Source organism: Schistocerca piceifrons, chromosome 8 (genome assembly GCF_021461385.2).
Source record: "Schistocerca piceifrons isolate TAMUIC-IGC-003096 chromosome 8, iqSchPice1.1, whole genome shotgun sequence".
In the NCBI taxonomy this organism is placed as follows: domain Eukaryota; kingdom Metazoa; phylum Arthropoda; class Insecta; order Orthoptera; family Acrididae; genus Schistocerca; species Schistocerca piceifrons.
In genome coordinates, this window is record NC_060145.1 from 381294186 (window position 1) to 381318015 (window position 23830).

Genomic DNA, 23830 nt, shown 5'->3' on the forward strand with positions numbered 1-23830 from the left:
CAAGATAGTGCGTCTCGATGTTCCGCGGGGTAGCCTCGCGGTTCGAGGCGCCCTGTCACGGTCCGCGCGGCTCCCCCCCGTCGGAGGTTCGAGTCCTCCCTCGGGCATGGGTGTCGTCCTTAGCGTAAGTTATTTTAAGTTAGATTAAACAGTGTGTAAGCTTAGGGACCGATGACATCAGCAGTTTGGTCCCATAAGGCCTTAGGACAATTTTCCAATTTTCCTCGATGTTCAGACCCGTTATGGCCGTAATCACTGCCATAGGAGGCAGCTCCGGTGCTAAATTTCGTACTGTGTATCCCCCGCATCAAGTGAATATTTAAACCCGTATTCTTTCTACAGTACTGCACACTCACAACAAATAAAATTTCATTAAATACTTTGTTTACTGGTTCTGAAATTTTATTGACCAGCATTGTGTTTTGCTGGAAATGCTGATGCAGCAAGTTGCCGTCGCTTCATTGTATTAAGTTTTACGCTCGTGTTTCCCTTTACGTCACGCAGTAGCGCTCTGTGGGCTCTGACCCTGGGCTGACAAGTAATAGGATAGCGATATGTACATGTACAGATGACGGTAGAATCTCATACAGAACGTATAAAAGAGCAGTGCGTTGGTGAAGCTGTCGTTTGTACTTAGTTGATTCATGTGGAAAGCTATCCGACATCATTATGACTGCACTATGGGAACTAACGGACTTCGAACGCGGGATGGTAGTTGGAACTAGAAGCTTGGGACATTCCATTTCCGAAATCGTTGGGGAATTCAGTACTGCGAGGTCTACAGCGTCAAGAGTGTGCTGAGAACAGCAAATTTCAGGCATTCCCTCCCACCGCGGACAACACTATGGTCGACGGCCTTCACTTAACGACTGAGAGCAGCGGCGTTTTGGGTAGCGTCGTCAGTGTTAGCAGACAAGCAATACTGCGTTAAACAACAGCGGAAATCAATGTGGGACGTACGACGAACGTAGTCGTTAGTGCAGTGCGGCGAAATTTGGCGTTAATGGGCTATGGCAGCAGACGACCGATGCGAATGCCTTTGCTAACAGCACGACATCACCTGCAGCGCCTTTTCTGGTTCGTGACCACACAGGTTGTACACTAGACGTCTGGAAGACCGTGGCCTGGTCAGATGAGTCCCGATCCGTGGATCCAAGTTGTCAACAATGCACTTATCTGGTCGTGGATTCATATTGGTGTGGGCTGTGTTTTCATGGAATAAACTGGTTGGTCTGCACGAACTGAACCGATCATTGACTAGAATTGGTTATGTTCGCCTACTTTGAGACTATCTGCAACTATTCATGGAGCTCATGTTCCCAGACAACGATGGAATTCTTATGGATGCCATGTCACCAGGTCACAATTGTTCGCTAGTGATTTGAAGAACACGTTGGACAATTCGAGCGAATGACTTGGCCACCCAGATCGCCCGGCATGAATCCCATATAACATTTACGGAACATAATCGGGAGGTCAGTTCGTGAACAAAATCCTGCAACGGCAACACTTTCTCAATTATGGACGGCTATAGAGGAAGCTTGTCTCAATATTTCTGCAAGGGACTTCCAACGACTTGTGTCCATGCCACGTCGAGTTGCAGCACTACGCCGGGAAATAAGGTCTTACACAATATTATGAGGTATCTCAAGACTTTTCTCACGTTAAAGTAAGTACTGACTAGTAGAACACGACAAGTGCCACAACCCGATCTCCCAGAAACTTCTCTCAGTGGAAGAGGAGTCAAAATAAAGGACACACTTATTTTGGCTCGTATGTAGATAGTTGAGGATTTGTGAGAAGAAAACTGCCAAAGTTTTCGAGGTAATTTATATGTCTTTCAGCTAGTGAATAGTTCAGTCGAAGCGGCGGCACGGTTTCTGACATCGCCGTTTCACACACTTGCATCCCTGTTTAAAACCCGATTATTATTTCTATTTTTGTTTTTTATTTATCTGCCTATGTCCAAAGAAGATTGCTACTCGAATGTCTTCCATTGGATATTAAAATAACTCTATCCTTATTCGTCTACTAATGTGTGTCTGGTGAACGAATTAAAAAAAAAAAAGAAACAATAAACGAATGAGAAGGCTATTTGAAAATGTTTTCGGTGAAATTCTTGTAGTATATCTTGATACATAATTAATTGCAAGCGCCAGTTTTCGCCAAAGTGACCCGTTACGCGTGGTTTGCCTCGTAATTGTTACTAACGTGTGAAATCTTCAGCAGTGTTAACAACGTTTCTCTCCCGAGTGTTGACTCATATGGGAAAATGTCAGTGTGGCGAACCTGCCTGCGCGCGATGCTCGTGGCGTTCGAAGTTTCTGTGCTGCGAATGTTTCTGCCATCGCTATCACCCAAGGGAATACACTAAATCTTCCTGAAGAATAAACATAAGAAAAAATATAAGAACTGATATAAGAATGAAATATAAGAAAATGATAATTTAAAAGTATTGTAACTTCGGAAAATACCATACACGCATATTATATAATAAATGTATGACATAGGCAAGTCAAGTTGTATTTTTACAGTTAATGTAACACCTTTACGTCCCCCAACCCAATAAGAAATATTCTGATAGTAAACTTCTACGGACATGAGTAGACAAATAAAAAGTAAAAAATGTAATAAATAAAAGCAGTAACCTGGTTTCGAATACGGTGGCAAAAGCGGGAGGCCGCGACGTTACCCACTGTGCCGTAATTTCGGCTCACATCATCGCACGCTAAAAGGAATCTAAGTTACATCGAAAACTTTGCCCGTCGTTTTCTTAGAAACGGTCGAGTGTTTGCGGATAAGCCAAGACACGTGTTCGCTTATTTTGACTCCTCTTCCATTACGCGAAGTTTCTGGGAAGTCGGGTTGTGGCACTTACCGTTTTCTCCTCGTGACTGTACACTTTAATCCTCAGCGCCAAGTCTATTTATCGACTTACAGAATGGTCGTGTTAGATCCTCCCATATCTATATGGACTGGGAAAACGTACTACTTGCATATTTTCCAGTTTTCAACCCATTACTTATCCACGCTAGGAATGGCACAGCGGGTTTACAACATTCCAGACACAGTTTTTCAAGGGAAGTGATCAGTATATCGAAGTAAAATGGACTGGTAAACATCAGATTTCAGCAGGTGAAATGGCTCTGAGCACTATGGGACTTAACGTCTGAGGTAATCAGTCCCCTAGAACTTAGAACTACTTAAACCTAACTAACCTAAGGACATCACACACATCCATGCCCGTGGCAGGATTCGAACCTGCGACCGAATCAGTCGCACGGTTCCAGAGTGTAGCGTCTAGAACCACTCGGTCACCGCGGCCGGATCAGAAGGTGAAAAGAGACGACCGTCTGGAGTTGGCATTTACAGTTCCGGTGCTTGGACAGGAGTCTGACAGAGCTGACTAGCGACCTGGGCGAGTGTTCAGGAACATATTTCGGAAGATATACTTCTTTGAAACTTGTTTCAGCATAATTTATATGTATTAACTGTCATATTCCTAGCCTATGCAATTTTAATCTCTGTCTCACTTAGACTATTACTTTTAAAAAATTAACTGATCACGAAGTTGGCTTTTGCGAAACTGACCACTGGATATCACAGTAGTCGGAGCAATGGCCGACTTTGAGGAATGCACCCCTCCACTGTCCTGAACACATACAAAACCTTGATTTGGCCCTTCCTTTGCTATTCGAATGTTGCATGGATCTCCGCCCCACCCAACTTTTATCATATATGAAAATGGTATCTGTTCTTTCGAACATGTCTGAAAGAACAGATACCATTTGTGATCTTGCAGCTCTCGGAGAGTGAAATTACAATGACATCCAGACCTTTAGCTGCTTACAGGCTTTGATAAATATCAGCGGGGACAGTTGAAAATGTATCACCCGACCGGGGCTCGAACCTGGGATCTCCTGCTTACATGGCAGACGCTCTATCCGACTGAGGCATCAAGGACACAGAGGACAGCTAATCGTCTGGATTTCATTGTAATTTAATTCTTCAAGTGCTCCAAGATCACCGATGGTATCAGTTCTTTCGGACATATCCGAAAGAACAGATACCATGTTCATATAGGTAAGGCCTACCGGCCAATGATCTTCTTCAGTGCGGATGCACTCACTTTGCTCAAATCGGTAGATTGACTGCCGCGAGTAATGAGTATAGTGGGCAGGGGCACTACAAATGTAGTGTGTGGACAGTAAGCTGGAAGTGTAGGTCTCACGGGGAGCGTGCCACAGATAAGTCCTTGCAGTCGCACACTCTTCTGTGTGCTCGATGCCTCAGTCGGATAGAGCGTCTGCCATGTAAGCAGGAGGTCCCGGGTTCGAGTCCCGGTCGAGGCAGACACTTTCAACTGTCCCTATTGATATTTAACAACGCCTGTAAGCAGCTAAAGGTCTGGATGTGATTGCAATTTTATTTAAGTTTTATCAGTCCCTCCAGATCGTGGAACGCCATTTACTCTGCCTTACTTTCTGCATCCGTTTACCTTCCCCAACAAGGATCCTTTACCTCTCTTCATTCACAGTGAACACCTTCGAACACTCTGCTCCATCCGCAAACTCGACTCCAATGATCCTATCGTTTCCCATCTGCTTTGCAATCCTCACAAGCTGCACACCCCGTGCATACTCTCCCAAAGAAACTTCTACCATCTCTCCCCTCCCAGGTCATGAACTCTGTCCCCAACACTTACCCATCCTGTCAGCTATAAATCCGCCCCACCCACTCCACCTCATCAGAGCTTCCTCTCCCTCCCCTTCTAATACTTCCTTATTCCACTTTTTCCCCATCTGCCTCTCTTTGACCATCCCCTTTTCCCCAAATCTTCCCTCTTCTGTCCCACCAGCCACTCCTACTGCACCAGTCCTCCATCCTTATACCACCACATTCCTGCCCTCCTCACCAGCCAACCCTTCCCATTCGACAACAGGCTCCCTAGCCCAGGGCAGGTCCTTCCAGTTTTTAGTGACAGGAAAATGCTACTTTTAAATATCGGTGTTCCGGCATCATGTTTTAACTGTTTTTAAATGTGTTCTTATTGTGTTTTACCTTTTGTTATTACTGTTTTTAGCTATCATCGCAAGAAGTCATACCTCTCGTATGTCTAAAAACTTCCGTCTTATATCTCACCTTTAAAAAGTTTTAAATTCAGAGTAAATATCTCCACTATCTGTCTCATGTTTTATCGTCTCATTTAAGTTTTTATTGTCAATTGGCTGAAGAGCGGGTTGCCTGACAGCCCATCCCCACCGCCTATTTGAGGTGCGGTGGGGGGGGGGGGGGCGTGGAGGGGCGGCGTTGAAATAACTGTAAAGAAAGAAAAAAAAAAGAATGAAAGTAGTCAGGGAGTATTGTGTTGTCTGTAGAGACACAAAACGGGTCGGTAAGGGAGTTAAGTCGCTTCAAACATGAACTAGTCGTTGGATGTCACCCAAGTAACAAATTCATCAGCGACATTTAAACCTACCTAAAGCTGCGGTAATTGTGGACTGGAAACGGGAAAGAATAAACGCAACTAAATCAAGACTAGGCGGACCTCAATTACGGACGCACAGGATGACTGAAAAATCAAAAGAATCACTCGTGATGTACCAGCAACCCAGCTACCAGAATGACTGTGAATTGAGAGTTGAAAACAATGTGACACAGTGGTCGAGCAGCACGTAATGAGCCACACGTTTCTGTAGTCAATGGTAAAAGCGCCATTTTGGGATGGTTTAAAGAGAGACGCCATTGGACTGTGGTTGACTGAAAACGAGTGATTCGGAGCGATGAATCACGTGGAACCCTGTGGCAATCCTGTGGAAGGACTTGGGTTTGGCGACAGCCTGGAGAACGCTACCTGCCACCATGTGTAGCTCCAACGGCGAGATACGGATATTACGGTGTGGGGCTGTTTCTCGTGGTCAGCGTGGGCTCCCCCATTGCGCTTAAGAAACCGATAAATGCGGATGGATAAAACCACATTTTACTGCATTGTGTACTCAGGACAGTAGGGGAACTGTTCGGAGATGATGGTTGTATCATCATGACAACCCGAACCCAATGAAACACGTTTGGGATGAGTTAGAACGTCGTCTTCGCTCCAGGCTCCAGCGTCCAACTTCACCACCGTCTCTGGTTTTGGGGTTTGTGGAAGAATTGGCTGTCATTCCTCCACAGACATCCAGACACCTCATTGAGAGTGTTCGCTGTAGAATTCAGGCCGTCATAAAGGCGAAGGATGGGCAGACCCTATATTAATACCCACTGATAGGTGTGCGCATACTTTTGATCAGGTAGAGTATATGCATTCCCCCACGGCTTCCTCTTGAACAACCATCGTAATGTTCACTAAATCCTCCTCCTGCTAACAAGCTGCGGTTTACAGGCATTACTTACTCCAGAAAGTTTTGTTTTTATTTGTGTACTGCCAGTGGCTCTTTCTAATGTAACATTACTGCCAGTTAGGCACAGCCGAACCCCTCTTCCCTTTTTGCTAGTTATGCGGAGTTGTGGATGACCTATATCCCGAGTCGAAACAGGTTGGCCGGCCGCGGTGGCCGAGTGGTTCTAGGCGCTTTAGTCCGGAACCGCGCGACTGCTACGGTCGCAGGTTCGAATCCTGCCTCGGGCATGGATGTGCGTGATGTCCTTAGGTTAGTTAGATTTAAGTAGTTCTCAGTTCTAAGGCACTGATGACCTCCGATGTTAAGTCTCATAGTGCTTAGAGCCATTTGAACCATTTGAAACCGGTTGTCCACACAAAACATAGCAAGTCCCAGGCCGTACTTCTATGTGCCGCATGGAAAAGTCTGGCAAGCTGTATGCCGATGTGGCACTTTTATCATCCCCAATAGAAGCGGTACCACTTAAGTGATAAAACTCAGCGATTGCAGTGTTTATATGAAGTAATTGCTGTATGCGGATTAGTTGCATTCAGTATTACTCCATTCGTGACAGCATCAAAACCATTCATAAATCATGCAGACGGTGAAAAAAGCGTACATTATGGTTACACAATACCGACATCACTTGTCAGTATATGCTACGAGCGGTTGTGGTATTTCTGCTGTTGCGCTCATACTCTTGCACCTGCTACATGACGTCGGTCTGTGATTGATGACCTAAAGAGACTGGCAGTTAATAAGAGACCTGGGATATTGCACAGATAACAATATGTTAGTAATCGTGCATACGCCAGCCAACCAATGCCTGGATGCGTAGCACAGAAGGAAGTGTCCGCTAAGCTCACACCGAGCAAAGTGCCGCCATGGTCAAGACGTCGAGTCGCTTTCGCAGGAATGGTGGTAGAAAGTCAGGTCCGGATGGGCAGATTTAGTTTGTCCTTGGTTTCCCTAAACCGATTAAGGCAAATTTTGGAAAAGTTCCTTTGAAAACGACGAGGCCCATTTCCTTCCCCATCAAATCTAAGCTAGAGCTCCGTCTCTAATGACATCGCCGTGGACGGCACGTTAAACAAGATGTTTAAATAAAAGTATCACATGTTCCTGCAGGTGTTAGTACTGGTCAAAACAAGAAGAAAAGTTTAACTTCTCCCAGGTATAAATTTAATTCCTGTTTGAATTCTCAAGTCTATAAAACAAAATAATTAGGCACTTACACTTTGTAATCATACTCTGTCTGTCTCTCGATGACGAAGTCAGCACCTGGAATAAAATTTTTCTGACTCTGCGGACTTCCGGTGATCGTCGACTGTGAAAATTCTTAGAATAGTCAGAGTCACCGTGGGAAAACCGACTTGGGTGGTATGACGTACTCACTCTGCTGCTTGGGGGATCAGTGTCCAAGGTGTGTATTAATTTCCATAAAAGTTCAGAAATTAATCTCTCAAAATAGAGCGTCAGCGACCGTGGTGCAGGCTTTACTGACTTCCCAGGATACAAAGTTCCCTACGAGTTCCGACGCACCAAATGATGCTTCGAGCCACAGACAAGGAAGCAGCTAAAATAAATAATGAATTAAACGTATCTTTTCCATTCATGACATTATATTTTTCCGCAAATGATCTTCAGGCTACATTTCACGATACATCATACTCTGGTCTGCGATGAAATGTTATCATAATTAATCTAATTACAATCTGTATTCAAAATGGCCAATTCCAATAATGCCTCCAACTATAGATTCGCTGCGAAAATAAAGTAAGTCCACAGCACACGTGATGTTCCACATTATATCCACACAGTTTTTATATAACGAGTCAGTCTCTCCCTCTCTCGCACTCGTAATGTGCCCTTGATCCATGTACACCATAGAGCCAAAGAAACTGGTGCACCTGCCGAGTGTCGTGTAGGGCACCCAAGAACACGAAGAAGTACCGCAACACGATGTGGCATGGGCTCGACTAATGTCTGAAGTAGTGCTGGAGGGAACTGACACCATGAATGCTGCAGGGCTGTTCAAAAAATGGTTCAAATGGCTCTGAGCACTATGGGACTTAACATCTGAGGACATCACATACATCCATGCCCGAGGCAGGATTCGAATCTGCGACCGTAGCAGTCCCGCGGTTCCGGACTGAAGCGCCTAGAACCGCACGGCCACCGCGGCCGGCTGCAGGGCTGTCCATAAATCCATAAGAGTACGAGGGGGCGGAGATCTCCTTTGAACAGCATGATGCAAGGCATCCTAGATATGCTCAATAATGTTCACGTGTCGGGAGTTTGGTGGCTATCGGAAGTGTTTAAACGCAGAAGAGTCTTCCTGGAGACACTCCGTAGCAATTCTGGACGTGTGGGGTGTCGCATTGTCCTGCTGGAACTGCTTAAGTCCGTCGGAATGCACAATGAACATGAATGCATGCAGGTGATCAGATACGATGCTTACGTACTTACCACCTGTCAGAGTCGTATCTAGCCGTATCAGGGACCCCATATCACTTCAACTGCACACGCCCCACACCATTACAGAGCCTCCGCCAGCTTGAACAGTCCCCTGATCACATGCAGGGTCCGTGGATTCGTGAGGTCGTCTACATACCCTTACACGTCCATCCGCTCGATACAATTTGAAACGAGACTCGTCCGACCAGGCAACATGTTTCCAATCATCAACAGTCCAATGCCAGTGTTGAAAGGCCCAGGCGAGGCGTACAACTTTGTGTCGTGCAGTCATCAAGAGAACACGATTGGGCGTTCGGCTTCGAAAGCCCATATCGATGATGGTTCGTTAAATAGTTTGCACGCTGACACTTGTTAACGGCCCAGCATTGAAACTTGCAGCAATTTGCGGAAGGGTTGTCCTTCTGTCACGTTGAACGATTATGTTCAGTCATCGTTGGTCCAGTTCTTGCACGATCTTTTTCCGGCCGCTGCGATGTCGGAAATTTGATGTTTTACCGAATTCCTGATATTCACGGTACACCCGTGAAATAGTCGTACGGCAAAATCCTAACTTAATCGCTACCTCGGATATGCTGTGTCCCATCGCTCGTCGACGACTATAACGCCACGTTCAAGCTCATTTAAATCTCGATAACCTGCCATTGTAGCAGCAATAACCGATCTAAGAAATGCGCCAGATATTTGTTGTGTTATGTAGGAGTTGCCGACCGCAGCGCCGTATTCTGCCTGTTTACATATCTCTGTATTTGAATACGCACGCCTATACCAGTTTATTTGGCGCTTCAGTGCAGATCATTTGTACTATTACACATAAACATTTGCACTAAAACAGAAACAGTAACAGAATATAGGTCATACTACAAGTTCAGACATAATAAATCTCAACATCTATACGGATGCGAATCAATCTGTCGCCTCATTCCCATCTGACTGTCAACACAAAGGAAGACGCTATAGGCAGAGCCGCGTGTGGTTACCGCGCATGCTGACACATCCCTCGGATCTTCTTCGCTATGGGAGATAAGCTCTCTCACATGAAGATGCCCCCATTCACATGTATTGATCACACGCTCCTGTAACGTCTGCACGTTGCCGACGGATAGGCATATAGCTGTGCCCTTAAATGCCATGAACTCAATGGCTTCAGGTCAGGTGAACGTGGGAGGCCACACTACCAGAGGAGCTCGACCAATCCATGACCCGTGAACTTTTGTGGTGATGTACTGTCCCACGATCTGTAGAAAATGGGGCGCTGCTCAATGGTGCGTAAACCAATGTCGTTGTCTTACTGCGAGGTTAGCGTCCCCCAATACCGCTGGTAATTCATCACACAGAAATCGGTGCCCTTAAATGCCATGAACTCAATGGCTTCAGGTCAGGTGAACGTGGGAGGCCACACTACCAGAGGAGCTCGACCAATCCATGACCCGTGAACTTTTGTGGTGATGTACTGTCCCACGATCTGTAGAAAATGGGGCGCTGCTCAATGGTGCGTAAACCAATGTCGTTGTCTTACTGCGAGGTTAGCGTCCCCCAATACCGCTGGTAATTCATCACACAGAAATCGGTGCCCTTAAATGCCATGAACTCAATGGCTTCAGGTCAGGTGAACGTGGGAGGCCACACTACCAGAGGAGCTCGACCAATCCATGACCCGTGAACTTTTGTGGTGATGTACTGTCCCACGATCTGTAGAAAATGGGGCGCTGCTCAATGGTGCGTAAACCAATGTCGTTGTCTTACTGCGAGGTTAGCGTCCCCCAATACCGCTGGTAATTCATCACACAGAAATCGGTGCCCTTAAATGCCATGAACTCAATGGCTTCAGGTCAGGTGAACGTGGGAGGCCACACTACCAGAGGAGCTCGACCAATCCATGACCCGTGAACTTTTGTGGTGATGTACTGTCCCACGATCTGTAGAAAATGGGGCGCTGCTCAATGGTGCGTAAACCAATGTCGTTGTCTTACTGCGAGGTTAGCGTCCCCCAATACCGCTGGTAATTCATCACACAGAAATCGGTGATACACAGCGTCTGTTAATCTGTTTGGTAAAGTGTATGACGGCATGAGTTCTTATGCTGTTTTAAGTGTGTGTGTGATTTATAAGATGTAACATAGTTAATTTGCTCCGAAGGAAATTACCTCTTTACATTTTTTCGTCGACCGTGAACAGCTATTTGTACACACTACTTTTTTCCTCCTTTTTTCCTTTATTGAATTTCGATTCCCCCCGAAGGGGCCAGGCTGGCAGCAGTTTAGTATGCTGATCTTGAGCCTACAGAATTCTTAAAACATAATAAGATAAGAAACAATAAAAGCGGGAGATAAAACGATGACTTAAATTGTGAAACGGCGAAAATTGTGGAAAGTTAAAAATAAAACAAAGGGTAGGCGGTGCTAATAAAATACACAGGAAACAGACAGGTAAAATAGTAGACCGACATTTACATTTAAAAAACACGGCGAGAGTGTGGTTTATGTTTGCAAGGGATATAAAAATCACACCCAGCTACAGTATGGTGTCCGTTCGCAACACTTCGGAAAAGACGCACAACACTTAACAATCACTGGAAACACAGCACTAAAAATTCGGCGCGAAGATAACACACCACAGCCAAGGGCAGATGGGGGGGGGGGGAGACCTGGACAGATGAGGGGGGAAAAAGGGGAGAGGAGACGAAAAACGAGAGGGGGCGACGGAGGGAGAGGACTCATAGGGGGGGGGGGGCAGAGCAGACGAGAGGGAATGGGGAAAGGCAGAGTGGGGAAATGCAAAAGGTCTCGAGGGAGAGGAGAGGAGAGGGTAGGCAGGGAAAAAACAGGATGGAAGGGGGGGAAGGGAGCCCAGGAAAAGGACAGAGGAAGGGAGAGGGAGGAGAGGATCAGAGTTAATAGGAGGGATAAATGGAGGGAGAGAGGGCATCATCTGGGAGTGGGAATTGACGGAAGCCACCTTGGGAAAGGAGACGAAGTGTGTAGAGATAGAGGGTACGGGGGACACAACACTGAATGCATGGCAGGGGGCGGGTTTGGAGAGGAAAGGAGCAACCAGGGGATCTACATCTACATCTACATTCATACTCCCCAAGCCACCTGACGGTGTGTGGCGGAGGGTACCTTGAGTACCTCTATCGGTTCTCCCTTCTATTCCAGTCTCATATTGTTCGTGGAAAGAAGGATTGTCGGTATGCCTCTGTGTGGGCTCTAATCTCTCTGATTTTATCCTCATGGCCTCTTCGCGAGATATACGTAGGAAGGTATGTTCTATAAAATTCAACAAAAGCCCATACCAAGCTACTGAGCGTCTCTCCTGCAGAGTCTTCCACTGGAGTTTATCTATCATCTCCGTAACGCTTTCGCGATTACTAAATGATCCTGTAACGAAGCACGCTGCTCTCCGTTGGATCTTCTCTATCTCTTCTATCAACCCTATCTGGTACGGATCCCCCACTGCTGAGCAGTATTCAAGCAGTGGGCGAACAAGTGTACTGTAACCTACTTCCTATGTTTTCGGATTGCATTTCCTTAGGGTTATTCAAATGAATCTCAGTCTGGCATCTGCTTCACCGATGATCAACTTTATATGATCGTTCCACTTTAAATCACGTCTAAGGGAAATCAAGGTGGCGGGAAGTGTAGAGTATGCGGATATGTTTGAGGAATAGGAGTAGATGGGGGAAAGGAATCAGGTCATAGAGGATCTACGTGGGGGACGACTATTTTTTTATACTTATTAATGCTTTATTATTTTACTGGTCTTATTTGGTCGACGAGAATAGAAGAGTCATCGTGCGAAATCTTCCTGGTACAGATTTTAATGTAATTATATGTAAGGCAGCTGTTGATTTCTACGCTGCTTAAATAACCAGCGATTTTTCGAGGAGCGCTTCTCGGCTAGTTTCGGTAGAAAAAAATGCAGAATTTGTTGTGGGGCATCGTGGAATATTTCCGCTTTAGCCCCTCTAGTTTCATGAAGTTCCGATTGGTGGCGGCGCTATACATAGTATTCGAAATGACGTCTATAACGGAGATGCGTTCCAGGCAGAGAGTTGTCATTGACTTTCTTTCTGCGGAAAGCCAGAGTAACACAGATGTTCATAGACGTCTGCAAAATGTCTACACAGACCTGGAAGCAAACAAAAGCACAGCGAGCCGTTTGGAGAGACGACTGTCATCATCGCAACAAGGGTGCGCAGTCTTGTCCGATCTCCCGCGTGCTGACCAGCCACAGACATCTGTGACACCTGCGGTGTTTGAAAGTGCGGCCACACTCATCAAAGCATTACAACCAAACATCTTTCTGGTCAACTCAACGGCTCTGTGGTAGTGCTGACACCCACGTCAGCCAGTTGGGGTACTCAAAGGAGTGTACCCACTGGGTTCCTCACTGCGAAACAGATCATGAAGAACAATGAAGGACCATGTGTGCGCGGCTCCTGTATGACCTCATCCCCTTTCCCCACCTCCTCCTTTTCCTCTAACATCCTTGACACTGTTCGCAGGCTTGATCCCCCCCACCTCCTTCCTCTCCACCCCCCGCCCAATGCTGTGCCTTCCAGCACCTCCCCCTTCCAGATGATGAACTTCGATGTGACATTACCCTTCCCTTCAACTGTAACCTGGCCTTGTTCCCCCCCTTTTTCCTCTCCCCTCCTTCTCCAAGAGCGGATTTTCCTCCTTCCCTCCCTGAATCCCTACACCCCCTCCTTGGCGGTTTTCCTCTCCTGCCCCTTCCCTTCAGAGCCCTCCTTCGGCGCGCCCCCCACCTCATCCCCCTTTCTCTCCCCTCCTCCTCGCCCCCTCTCCACCCCTTTCCGCTTCTTCCCATTCCCTTGTCCTCACCCCCCCCCCTCCCGCCTTGCAGATCCTCCCAAGTTTCTATTCGTTATCAGTGTGTTACGTTAGTGTTGTGTTTCAGTGCTGTTCTACAGTGTCATCTAGTGATGTGGGTTTTAATTGTGTGCTCGACCTGTTTTCCGACCATGGCAGTTCCTTCCTACGCCATCTGTCACGTGGCGGTTTTACTCATTCTACAGACTTTTATGCTCCGGCCGTACTTTGCCTGGTACCTTTTAATGTAGTGTGTGATTTTTTTGTGTAACATACTTTTTAGATTTTTATCCTCGATTTACAGTTTCCGCTTTGTATGTCTTTTTTGCTTCTGTTCCGGCTTTTTGTTTCTATATTCCACCAGTTATCTCCTTTATATTGATTTTAAATGTGTTCCTGTCTATTTATGTCTCTTGGCTGAAGAGCAGCGCTTATGCTGCTGCCAGCCCGCCCCTGAGGGGAAATGGAAATGACAATAAAGGAAAAAAAAACATGTGTGCGGAACTGCTTGCGTGGATGAGGGGGTTACTGATGCAGCCATACGTTGGCTCGGACGTCGACCAGTAGCGTGGTGCAATGCAAGCATACATGCCATCCTGATAAGATGGCGAGGCCGTCGCATTGAACGGAAATTATGTTGAAGAGTAGGGGTTTGCAGCCAAGAGAGTGTGGAATAATATAGTGTACCGGAATATTGATTAAAACCAACACGATTACACAAAAAAAGTATGTTGCATTACTCGCTGAACGCTCCTCCTATATTAATGCTGCGTAGCTACTTGTATTATCTTCTGGATAGCTCCTCTGTCCGATCAGACCTCAGAAGACCCAAACGTGCTGACCGACCGCCGTGTCGTCCTCGCCCGATAGCGTCGCTAGATGCAGGTATGGAGGGACATTGTTCAGCACACCGCTCTCTCAACTGTTGTCAGTTTTTGTGACTGGAGCCGCTACTTCTCAGTCAAGTAGCCCCTCGATTGTCCTCACAAGGGCTGAGTGCAACCCTCTTGCCAGCAGCGTTCGACACACCCACACAATGACCTCTCCAAGTGCTAGCGAAGCCTGACAACGCTTAACATCTGTGATCTGACGGAAACCGGTGTCACCACTGTGGCAAGGCCGCTGGGATGTTCTGCATACAGATTAATTATTTTCAAATAAATTGAAAATGTTTCGTTCTCAGAGCGATTACTTTTCTGATAACTGGGCATTGTACGTTTCGCTGAGAAATAACTTATATGTCCTTTCCTCTGAAGAAAGCAAAATAAACTACCACAAATTCCATCCGCTCGATACAATTTGAGACGAGACTCATCCGACCAGGCAACATGTTTCCAGTCATCAACAGTCCAATGCCTGTGTTGAAGGGCCCAGACGAGGCGTAAAGATCTGTGTCGTTCACTCGTCAAGGGTACACGAGTGAACCTCGACTCCGAAAGCCCATATCGATGATGTTACGTTGAATGGTTCGCACGCTGACACTTGTTGAATGCCAGCATTGAAATCTGCAGCAGTTTGCGGAAGGATTGCTCTTCTGTCACGTTGAACCGATTGTCTTCTGTCGTCGTTGGTCCCGTTCTTACAGGATCTTTTTCCAGCCGCAGCGATGTCGGAGATTTGATATTTTACCGGATTCCTGATATTCACGGTACACTCGTGAAATAGTCGTACGGGAAAATCCCCACTTGATCGCTACCTCGAAGATGCTGTGTCCCTTCGCTCGTGCGTCGAATATAATATCACGTTCAAACTCACTCACATCTTGATAACCTGCCATTATAGCAGCAGTAACCGATCTAACAACTGCCGTGATGTCTTATATAGGCGTTGCCAAGCGCAGCGCCGTATTCTGCCTGTTTACATGTCCTTCTATTGCCTTTATCAGTTTCTCTGGCACTTCAGTGTATAACATGTATATTGTCCAGTTAGGAACGTAATGACATGTCTGCACTATATGATCAAAAGTATCCGGACACCCCAAAATACATACGTTTTTCATATTGTGCTGCCACCTACTGCCAGGCACTCCATAACAGCGACCTCAGTAGTCATTAGATATCGTGAGAGAGCAGAATGGGGCGCTCAGCGGAACTCACGGACTTCGAACGTGGTCAGGTGATTGTGTGTGACTTGTGCCATACGTCTGTACGCGAGATTTCCTCTCTCCTAAGCATACCTAGGTCCACTGTTTCCGATGTGATAGTGAAGTGGAAACGTGAAGGGACACGCACAGCACAAAGGCATACAGAACGACCTCGTCTGTTGACTGACAGACACCGACGACAGTTTAAGAGGGTCGTAGTGTGTAATAGGCAGACATCTATCCAGACTATCACACAGGAATTCCAAACTGCAAGTACTATGACAGTTACGCGGGAGATGAGAAAACTTGGATTTCATGGTCGAGCGGCTGCTCATAAGCCACACATCACGCCAGTAAATGCCAAACGACGCTTCGTTTGGTGTAAGGAGCGTAAAGATTCGACGATTGAACAGTGGAAAAACGTTGTGTGGAGTGACGAATCACGATACACACTGTGGCGATCCGATGGCAGGGTGTGGGTGTGGCGAATGCCCGGTGAACATCTGCCAGCGTGTATAGTGCCAACAGTACAATTCGGAGGCGGTGGTGTAATGGTGTGGTCGTGTTTACGTGTTGTTTTGCGTGGCACTATCGCAGCACAGGCCTACACTGATGTTTTAAGGACCTTCTTGCTTCCCACTGTTGAAGAGCAGTTCGGGGATGGCGATTGCATCTTTCAACACGATCTAGCACCTGTTCATAGCGCACGGCCTGTGGCGGAGTTGTTACGCGACAATAACATGCCTGTATTATACTGGCCTTGACATTGTCCTGACCTGAATACTATAGAATACTTTTGGGATGTTTTGGAACGCCGGCTTCATGCCAGGCCCCACCGATCGACGTCGATACCTCTCCTGAGCATAGCAGTCCGTGAAGAATTGGCTGCCATTCTCCAAGGAACCTTCCAGCACCTGATTGAACGTATGCCTGCGAGAGTGGAAGCTGTCATCAAGGCTAAGGGAGGGCCAACACCTTACTGAATTCCAGCATTAGCTATGGAGGGCGCCACGAACTTGTAAGTCATTTTCAGCCAGGTGTGCGGATACTTTTGATCACATACTGTATACAATGGCTCGTTCCACATTATTTCGGCAGGAGGCTCGATCAGGTAATGTGTGGAACCAACCGGGCCTTGCAGGCTGGCGCCCCATATGTAAAAGCGCCCCTGCAGACAGGCCGTGAGCCCCCGGGTTTCCTGGCGCCACGCTTCCTCCTTCTCGGCTCGCCCGCTGGCGGGGACGGAGGAGTCAGCGACCCGCCGCCCGCCGCCCGCGGCCTCGCGGCAGCCCGGGGCCGTCACAGACTTCCCTCCGCTGCTGCCCCCCTCCCCCTCCCCCTCCTCTACCACCAAAGCGCTCGGAGCGCCGGCGCCTGCGCTGTGTGGTGTGGGAACTCCGGCCGTCTGCAGACTCAGCTGAGCGCGACCGCCGACAAGCGACCGCTCTTCCGTAGCGACTGCGGCGTCGCTGTCAGCCGCGTAATGCGGGGACCTTGTTCTTGTCACCGCGTCGCCGCTTATCGCGCGCATCAGATAGGCCCGGAGAGGCGATTCCACGCAGAGATTAGCTGCCGCTTGACTCCCACCGCTGCGCCACGGTCAGTTGTAATTAATGGATGAATCGAGTGTGCAGTCTGACGTCCGGTCGACGTCGTGGTCGTTAGAGACGTAAGACTGCCGCTGGACGCTGCGTGACAATGCGAACAGATACTCAGCGCGCATTGCAGCCACACCATGTGATGTGGATGGAAGGGGGGAGGGGGTGGTAATGCACCTAGGCACGCCTCTATGTAGCCCTATAATACAAGATTAATACAAAATCTTAAACATGGCTGCGATTCAGCGGCTGTATAAATTTGGAAGAGGTTGAAAAAAAAAAAAAACCAGTCAACTATTTGCAAACCAAAGGTGTACTTAGCCCTTGACCTAAGTTTCGATATTTATAAAAATATCATCTTCAGAAGGAGATGGGCCCTAAAAATGTATAAACGGTAGTCCATTGACAGTGACCGGGCCAAATATCTCATGAAATAAGCGTCAAACGAAAACACTACAAAGAACGAAATTGTCTAGTTTGAAGGGGGGAAACCAGATGGCGCTATGGTTGGCCCGCTAGATGGCGCTGCTATAGGTCAAACGGATATCAACTGCGTTTTTATTAAATAGGAACCCCCATTTTTTATTACATATTCGTCTAGTACGTAAACAAATATGAATGTTTTAGTTGGACCACTTTTTCGCTTTGTGATAGATGGCGCTGTAATAGACACACACATTTGGCTCACAATTTTAGACGAACAGTTGGTAACAGATAGGTTTTAAAATTAAAATACAGAACGTTTGAACATTTTATTTCGGTTGTTCCAATGTGATACATGTACCTTTGTGAACTTATCATTTCTGAGAACGCATGCTGCTACAGCGTGATTACCTGTAAATACCACATTAATGCAATAAATGCTCAAAATGATGTTCGTCAACCTCAATGCATTTGGCAATACGTGTAACGACATTCCTCTCAACAGCGGGTAGTTCGCCTTCCGTAATGTTCGCACATGCATTGACAATGCGTTGACGCATGTTGTCAGGAGTTGTCAGTGAATCACGATAGCAAATATCCTTCAACTTTCCCCACAGAAAGAAATCCGGGGACGTCAGATCCGGTGAACGTGCAGGCCTTGGTATGGTGCATCGACGACCAATCCACCTGTCATGAAATATGCTATTCAATACCGCTTCAACCGCACGCGAGCTATGTGCCGGACATCCATCATGTTGGAAGAACATCACCATTCTGTCATGCAGTGAAACATCTTGTAGTAACATCGGTGGAACATTACGTAGGAAATCAGCATACATTGCACCACTTAGATTGCCATCGAAAAAATGGGGGCCAATTATCCTTCCTCCCATAATACCGGACCATACAATAACCCTCCAAGGTCGCTGATGTTCCACTTGTCGCAACCATGGTGGATTTTCCGCTGCCAAATAGTGCATATTATGCCGGTTTACGTTATCGCTGTTGGTGAATGACGCTTCGTCGCTAAATAGAACGAGTGCAAAAAATCTGTCATCGTCCAGTAATTTCTCTTATGCCCAGTGGCAGAGCTGTACACGACGTTCAAAGTCGTCGCCATGCAATTCCTGGTGCATCGAAATATGGTACGGGTACAATCGATGTTGATGTAGCATTCTCAACACCGACGTTTTTGAGATTCCCAATTCTCGCGCAATTTGTCTGCTACTGATGTGCGGATTAGCTCCGATAGCAGCAAAACACCTACTGGGGCATCATCATTTGTTGCAGCTCGTGGTTGATGTTTCACATGTGGCTGAACACTTCCTGTTTCCTTAAATAACGTTACTATCTGACGAACGGTCCGGACACTTGGATGATGTCGTCCAGGATACCGAGCAGCATACATAGCACACGCCCGTTGGGCATTTTAATCACAATAGCCATACATCAACACGATATTGACCTTCTACGCAATTGGTAAACGGTCCATTTTAACACGGGTAATGTATCACGAAGCAATTACCGTCCGCACTGGCGGAATGTTATGTGATACCACCTACTTACACGTTTGTGACTATTACAGCGCCATCTATAACAAAGCGAAAAAAGTGGTCCAACTAAAACATTCATATTTCTTTACGTACTACACTAATATGTAATAAAAATGGGGGTTCCTATTTAAAAAAAACGCAGTTGATATCCGTTTGACCTATGGCAGCGCCATCTTGCGGGCCAATCATAGCGCCATCTGGTTTCCCCCTTCAAGCTAGACGAGTTTCGTTCTTTGTAGTTTTTTCGTTTGATGCTTATTTCGTGAGATATTTGGCCCGGTCACTGTCAATGGACTACCCTGTATAAACGATTACAAAACTATTCTTAGATTCTTAACAAAATACTAATAATACAAAATATTTCTGAGGTAAGCATGCCCACTTGTTAGATCACATGGTGGTAAATCAGCTGAAGCTAAGCGGCTCTTGTCAGATATAAAACTGATGTAAAAACCAGAAACATCGCGTGCCATGGCTTGAGACAACACTTAGGTTACATTCATCGTATGTGAGCATAAATTATAACAGGAGTCTATAGAACAAAATATTTGCATGAAATAAGTACTCATCATGCCAGAGACAAAGGCCAGCTGTTCCAACAAGCGATAAGGAAAAATTGGGTTGCAGAGGACGCTAAATACATGGGCGTAAGAACTACGCCTTGATTGGGTTAAGTAACAGCATTTTATATTAAATTTAGAAAAAAAAATGTTCAAATGTGCGTGAAGTCTTATGGGACTCAACTGCTAAGGTCATCAGTCCCTAAGTTTACATACTACTTAACCAAAATTATCCAAAGGACAAACACACACACCAATGCCTGAGGGAGGACTCGAACCTCCGCAGGGACCAGCCACACAGTCCATGACTATTAAATTTAGAATGAAAATTTCTTCCACACGGCTACCAATAATGCAATAAATTCATAGGTATACATGACGTATATATTCCCTAATACATTTGTTGACAGAGTAATAGTGTACCCAAATTCGGTGTCCCTTTATCAGTGGGCGAATACACGTGTGCATTTATTTTGACGTATGCTGAATGTAATCTGGCTGCTGTCTTAAGCCATGGCATGTGATGTTTCTTGTTTTTTTACATCAAATTTATATATGACAAGAGCCGCTTGGCTTCAGCTAATGTAATTTACCGCCGGCCGGTATGGCCGTGCGGTTCTAGGCGCTTCAGTCTGGAACCGCGTGACCACTACGGTCGCAGGTTCGAATCCTGCCTTAGGCATGGATGTGTGTGATGTCCTTAGGTTAGTTAGGTTTAAGTAGTTCTGTGTTCTAGGGGACTGATGACCATAGATGTTAAGTCTAATAATGCTCAGAGCCATTTGAACCATTTTTTTTTTTTTTTTTTTTTTTTGTAATTTACCACCATGTAATGTAACAAGTGGGTACGCTTATCTCGCAAATATTTTCTATTATTTTTATTTTGTTATGTATGTAATTATAGTTTGTAACCGTTTATATACACTTTTAGGGCTCGCTTCTTCTGAAAAAGACATTTCTCATAAATATCGAAACCTAGGTCAAGGGCTAAATAAAGCTATGGTTTACAAATGATTTGGTCTATTTTTCCAACCTCTTCAGAAGTGTAATACACTTTCTTATTCCGTTTTCCATTGATGACATTCACTTTTCATGTTCTGCAGTCTTTTTCCTAAATTGGAAAAAGTACTCCGGAAAATTAATGTTTTTTTCAAATGTGAAAAAATGTTCCAAGGAGCAACATCGTCTTGTAGCTAGGAACAAAAATTCTGTTGAAATTTAAAAGTGTTGCAATCGAGAAAATCTTGTCAATACTGTGGTTGATAGTCTGCCCCTTACATTATTACTCTGCTACACACCTATAATCAGTACCTAAAATCAAATTAATTGAAGTTAAATATATTTTAAATGCATTTTCAAATAGAAGCCATTCGAATCTTACCGCAAATTTCCATTTTCCACACGTGTACAATTGTTAAGTCATTAAAGAAACTAAGTTCATTTGCAAATATCTCGTATACTATTGCAGAAGAGCTTCTTCCGTTTCAAGGTACAAGATGCTAAACGACCGATGAAGTGTGGCTCAACCGTACAGACGTTATACAGGGTCTCCAGTGCTTCCTCTGCCAGAATATAAAAGAAAAGGATGGACAAAAGAATAAATAAAAATGGCCCACCGTGCATAGCTAATTTTAAAAATATGCAGAATTTTCTCGCCATAAAATTCTGTAACTGAAGAATTATCAGCAACTTCCAGATGACTTTAATTACGCAGCGTTTCCATGTGTAGATATAAGATTGGTAAATTTGTGGTAAGAATTTATGGGACCAAACTGCTTAGGTCATCCGTCCCTAAGCTTACACACTACTTAATCTAACTTAAACTAAGTTACACTATGGACAACACACACACCCATGCCCGAGAGAGGACTCGAACCTCCGTTGGGGGGGGGGGGGGGGGGTGATCCGCGCAGACCGTGACAAGACTCCTGAGACCGCACCGCGTGGCTGTGCAGATCTGAAACAAACGCTGAACCTCATCCAAAAAAAAAAAAAAAAAAAAAAAAAAAAAAGGATGGACTATAGAACGTGCCGAAAATTGCATAGCACGCATTCTTTCAAGTGATTCTAAAATAATTGACTAGACTGAAACACCGACCCGGTAACGTAATGTGTCCCTAGGTAGACCATCCTCCAGGTACAGCCGTACCACTGTCAATCCACCCTTTCTTATTCCAGTCGGGAAGAGCTAATGTTCGTAACCCTCCGTGTGAGCGGGAATATGCCTGATTTTACAGTAACAGTCTCTTCGTGACATATGCGTAGGACTCTTCTAGCAACGTACGGAGACTAACAGAGAGTCGAGTTTTCCTCGCTATGTATGCGAGTGGAACAGGAAAGCAAATGACTACCAGTTGTACAAGGTATCCTCCGCCATGCGTCATACGGTCGTATGCGACGTACGTAGATGTAGCTGTAGACTTAGTAAGGGATCCAGTCCGACGAACAATACTCAAGTGTCGGTCGAAAGGGGAGCGATTTTTCCTTTTTTTGTGATAACGCTACGCTTCTTGAGCAGTCTTCCAGTGAATCTCAGTTTCACATCTACCTTTCCTACGATTAGTTTTGCTTTAATTGCCCCATATTCTTGCTCCAGATACGAGAGGACTTCAAAAAGTAAGTTACACTTTATTATGGCATGTCAAGTAGATTTTAGAGAACACTGTACTGTACTTCAAAGTGATACAAACACGTTACACTATTTTTCCACATGGTCATCAAATTCGTATAAACAACGGTCCGACCGCTCTACCACTCGTCTCCTTGGTCTCGTGGCCATTCGAAAACCACTTTCAGAACGTCCTCGTCAGTGAAAAATCGCTTCCCTCCCAAATGCTTGTAGTTTCAGCTTGCCGAAAAGACTGAATGGGACGGTGGTACCTCATCAGGACCTTCGGATCAGCATCACGTAGGTCTGAACGACCCTGGTCAAATTGTTCGTACCAAGTCGGTGCAGCTGGACGCACATTGAATTCGCTCCCACATCTGCATATCTACATATATATACTCTGCTAGCCACCAAGCGGTGGGTGGCGGAGGGCACAATTCGCGCCAAAGTCATATTCCACCCTCCCTCCCCCCATGTCTGAACGCCTCAGTACGAGCTCAAATTTCCCCCCTATCTTTGAACTTTGAATGGTGCTGATCATTGCGCGATTTGAAAGTTGTGTGGTAATAATATATGCTCTACATCCTCGGCCAAGTGAGCAGCCCTTTACCTGCCAGGGTAGTCGAGAGCGCTAACGCGCTGCTTCCTGGACTCGATTAGGGACGCCGGCCCCGAATCGAATCCGCCTGGCGGACTAACGACGAGGGCCGATGTGCTGGCCAGCCTGGATGTAGTTTTTCGGCTGTTTTCCACATCCCACTAGGTGAATACCAGGCTGGTCCCCACGTTCCGCCTCAGTTACATGACTCGCAGACATTTGAAACACGTTTGCGCTATTCCATGGATTACACTTCACACAGAAAGGTTGGGGTACACACATTCCATCCTGGGGAGGGGGGGGGGGGGGAGGGGAGTACAGGGTGGCGACAGGAAGGGCATCCGGCCACTCCTTAAAATTAACACGCGAAATCCAGTTAACCATAACAGCAGACCCCGCCAGTCGGGATAAATGCTTGGAAAGAGAGAGTGAGCAGCCCCTTCGTTTAGCGCGTCGTCTATCTGCAAGTGTGACCCACTTCAAACTTTCTATGAGATTTGTAACGCTCTCGCGATGGCTAAATGTAGCAGTCACGAATCTTGTCGTTCTTCTTTGGACATTCTCAATCTCTTGAATCAGACCCAACTGGTAAGGGTCCCACACAGACGAACAATACTCTAAGACTGGACGAACTAAAGTATTATTAGCAATTTCCGAGTTGAAGGACTGCATCGCTTCAGGATTCTACCAATAAACCGCTATCTAGAGTTCGCCTTA

General features: G+C 46.0%; 1 protein-coding gene and 1 non-coding gene across 2 annotated transcripts in view; both read left to right on the plus strand.

Annotated features, from left to right (window-relative positions):
- The window catches only part of LOC124712364 (cell division control protein 42 homolog), a 255294-nt gene that overhangs the window by 6889 nt on the left and 224575 nt on the right, over positions 1 to 23830 (plus strand). The gene's annotated exons all lie outside the window — the stretch shown is intronic.
- On the plus strand, positions 4279 to 4353 carry Trnat-ugu. The gene has a single exon. It is a non-coding gene; the product is annotated as a tRNA-Thr (tRNA).